This window comes from Nanorana parkeri, unplaced genomic scaffold (genome assembly GCF_000935625.1).
Source record: "Nanorana parkeri isolate BGI_ZX_2015 unplaced genomic scaffold, ASM93562v1 scaffold1476, whole genome shotgun sequence".
NCBI classification, from domain to species: Eukaryota; Metazoa; Chordata; class Amphibia; order Anura; family Dicroglossidae; genus Nanorana; species Nanorana parkeri.
In genome coordinates this window covers 345179-349355 of record NW_017307744.1, presented here as the reverse complement: position 1 = coordinate 349355, position 4177 = coordinate 345179, and the positions used below count along the sequence as shown (strand labels likewise).

Here is a 4177-nt window from a genome sequence, read left to right as displayed (position 1 = left end):
TATATAAATAAATATATATATGAAGCCCTGCAGTGGGGCTAACCCCCCACTGCAAGGGTTACCAGCTCCCTCTTCGTTTTTCAAGGGTTAGTAAAACATTTTGCCAGAGTGCTTCTTTAAGTAAGAGGTCTTCTATTCCAACATCATCAAATGTTAGTGATCTTTCTAAGTAACCAGCTCAAGAAACAATGCCAACTCTTCCCATATCATACCTTTTGGCCCACACCTGGCATTTATAATAACAGTGTTAGTATTTTGACCAATTCAATTCAAGTATTTTGACCAAGTATTTTGTTAGTATTTTGACCAACTCACGGGAATTCTTACAGTGGGTGGCCCTGCCAGCTCGAGAGAAGTTAGTTACTCCATCAGCTCTTGACAAAGAGGCTAGGCCAGTCATTTTTAACCAAATGGGAACTGCAGCAATAGGCTGCAGTCTCTGTATATATACTGTATATATGTTCTGACAGCGGCTGTCAGAATACGATAGCCGCCATGCCAGATTTATCCATCCATGCTGTTTATCTCACAGGCTGAACAAACAAAAGCTAATAGTGTACTGCCAGCTTAATATATCTGGCTACAAACAGAACAAATCTTAAAAAAATCTTGAGTTTGCAACCAGATCCAACCTATCCCAAACACTAACAAAAAGCAGACAGTTATATACCCTCTAAATTCTATGAGCACATTTAATCCTTCAGCTAATAGAACAGCACATTAGCACCAGGTTTTCATATGACAGATCTCTATAAAGGTCAGTAAGGCTTTGCTGATGATTGCTTAAAGAGCTTCAGTTGTATCATTGTTGTTTAGTTGTGGCATGAAAGTAGTAAATAGACACTCATTATCAGCCACGTGTCAAACTTTCTGAACAATAGAAGTTCTGTATTAACTTTCAACCTTGGCTCAGATTATTTTGTAGCGTTCCGGCCTTAAAGTGCCTTCATCCCAGTATTCTGGAAATAGTTATTGCTGGTGGGGTGCATTTAGAGATCACAGTGATGTCTGTCTCTTCGCCTTGTAACATTTTTGTTACAGATTTCAGTGATCAGTACAGCATATTGCAACTTTGCAGTTTCATGGAACAGACTTTGCGAGGGATGAGCTAATTGTTGGTCTCTTAAATTTTATGCGATTAAAGGTAATCATCTCTGGGTTACAGCTGAAATATAAAAATTATGCATACCAAATTTACTTTCCAACTATATTATTATTTTTATTTTTAGTCATTTTTTTTGCCACCCATAGACGTCCTTTTGCTGTTGACTAATTTTAAGTATTATAAGCCTACATGAAGCAGACCAGTGGAAGTGTGCAGCACAAAGACCAATCACTTCATCATAAAAGGAAGTGATATCAGGGCATGTTTTTCCTGTCTGTAGTTCTTGCGTGTCAGCCTAGTCTGTAGACTTTCCCTCGATGTTTTTGTGTTTCCAGGGTGATGAAGAGACTAAGACTTCCTGTGGAAAATATAATAAACTCCGCTGTCCTAATTCTCAGAACAAAATCATACATAGAAATCCCCATTCCGGAGAACAGAAAGGCCAGTTGTGTGTTTCTACTCTTAAAAGTAAACTCCACCAAACTACAGCTTCATTTTTGCCTTAGGCTCCATTCACACATGAGCAGTTTTCCGTGCGTATTCAGGCATATGAATATGCGCGTAAACGCGCTAAACATAAAAACCAATGCAATGCAATATGCATTGTTTAAAATAGTTTAAGCACAATTTTATGGGCGGATTCCGTGCGTTCCAGCTATAGTAATAGCCGCAGATGTGCGGAATCCACGCGTATGTTACCGTTTGTGCAGTTTTGTTCTGCGTGGTCTTCCGCGTGAAAAAACACACATAAACCGCTACCACTATGTTTGAATGGAGCCTTACTGTTGGAAAGTAGTGGGACCTGCTGGTTGTTCATCTCTCTTGGGGACATCGGTAGTTGGATATTTCAGATTCTACCCAACTGCCACAGCCATTGCAACCGAATAACAGTTTAAACCCCCCCCCGCCCTACCCCTGCCTATGGATTGTTATTATTTAAAGTGATAATAACGTCAAAAGGTTTTTAAGCTATTTCAAATGCTGATGAAATCATTTACAATGGATGCTGCCCCTTGATGATTAAAAGTTTTAGTTTTCTGTAGAATTTGCTGGTCTCCTGAGCACTGGCCCTGATATCCTGTATTAGGGTGGCTCATTTCCCTTGCAGGGTCCTATGGAGCCACCCTTGTGCGTGCTAATAATCTGTGTGTGACTCCACAAACACACAGGTACAGCAAGGCAAGCCAGTCCCCAGCTCCCTTCCTCCCCTCCTCCCTTCCCCAACCTAGTAGATGGACATCTGCTGGAGACCAGTGGTGTATTCTGGTTTGAGGCTGAGCCCACCACAGATCCTGCAGAGCCCCCCCCGAGACCCTGCAGAGCCCACCACAGATCATGCACACCCCCTCTGAGACCCTGCAGACCGGTGCAGGATGTGTGGTAGGCCCTGCCCAACATAGACCCCCCCACAGATCCTGTACAGCCCACTCAAGACTCTCAGGTGGGCTGTGCAGAATCCATGCTGGTCTCTGCAGGGTCCCTTTAGCAGCAGTGTGATTATCTTACCTGCTGCTTGGTCCCCGGCCTTCTCCAGCGCTGGACTGGTGCTGCAGGACCTGGCCTCCTCCGTACCCCAACGGTTCTTCGGTGACCCGGGGTTCTGTCAAGCATGCACTGGCTTCCTACGGCGCGACGGTGCCCTGATCCCGCCCCTTCCATATCCGACATAGCCCGGCATCGCCCTGCCCCCTACTGCTGCTTCACCTCGCCCCCTCCTGCTGCTCCGCCTCCTCTGCCGATTCCACCGACGCCTCCTCGATGCTTCCTCTGCCTCCTTGCAGACTCCGTCCTTTGATGCCGCCGCCTCCTCTGTCCGGCTGCCCGAGTGTTTTGGGGGCGGCATTTTTGCCGCCCCCCTGAAATCTGCCACTCAATGCAAACGCCTTGTTTGCCTCGCGGCAGATATGCCCCTGCTGGAGACTGCTTTGCTCCTGGTAACCTTGTACTGGACAGGAAGTCCAGGAAAGCCAAGCTAAAGGGGTTAGAGGTGGTTGAAAGCATAAGTGCTTGGGTAAAAATGTAAAGAAATACTTTGCTGGGCAATGTGTATTTGTTTGATCTGGACTCATTATTGAGGTTTGAGAGTTTAATACTACTTGAAATAACTGTCAGAGTGACACCTTTGTTGTAGCTTTGTGGAAGGTTGCTGCAGGGGGTCCATGTAAGATGTATAGAGCCGTAGGGAGGAGTTGAGTTATGGTATTAATCAGGAGGAATGGAAAGTATCCATGTTCAACAAGTCAGACTGTTGTCAATATTTAGCATACAAGAACATAGATCTTTGCTTTCTATGAAAGACCTGCAAAATACGTTTTCCTATCTTGGAGGATGTATGTACATAGACTAATCAAGTAACTTCTTAGTCATTGGAGGGTGAGATGTACTACTGGGTAGAGGTCATGCTTTATGATCTATTAGGAAAGGGTGTGTGGTAGGTACTAAAGTATTATCTTTTTATAAGTCTGTGTACTGATAGTCCCAGTTTGCTCACATGGTTTCCACTGAAACCTGTGCTGTAAAACAAGCGATAGCTCAATATAACAATTCTACTTACTGCCTGTAGCTTCCACGATAATATAACCTGTTACACCTGTTATATTGTTTACCAATTCATCACAAAGTATCAGGTCCAGAAAGTTTAAAGTCAGCTATGGAAGCACACCATGTCTACAGAAATATTGATTGTCTGTAGTAACAGTATTTTGTTTAAAATTGAATTCTAGACACAAATGAATGTAGCTCTATAATCATTATTACATCACCAATGTATTTTTCATGCAAGCAGAAAGTACTTGCATTTGATCCGGTATCACTCTTGCAGACTATGTGTAGCAAATAAGTTGTTGTGCAATGGTTATTTGTTAACAAGAGACATGCCAACAGGAGAAGAGATCAGAGTGACAGAGAGGTCTGCTACTTCTCTTTTCATTGCCCAGTCACAGGTTGAGGGAGGAACAAGAGCTGTAGGTGTAACGTAACTACAGTAGAGAACAATCAGGTCTTCCCGCCTGCTAGACATGGCTGTGCTTGGTGACAGGGCTGTGAAAATCGCAGAAATAAAAAATGCTCTGA

General features: G+C 43.7%; 1 protein-coding gene across 1 annotated transcript in view; it reads left to right on the top strand.

Moving 5' to 3' along the window:
* Positions 1–4177, top strand: part of GAS2L1 (growth arrest specific 2 like 1) — a 25878-nt gene that overhangs the window by 3162 nt on the left and 18539 nt on the right. The window lies entirely within an intron of this gene.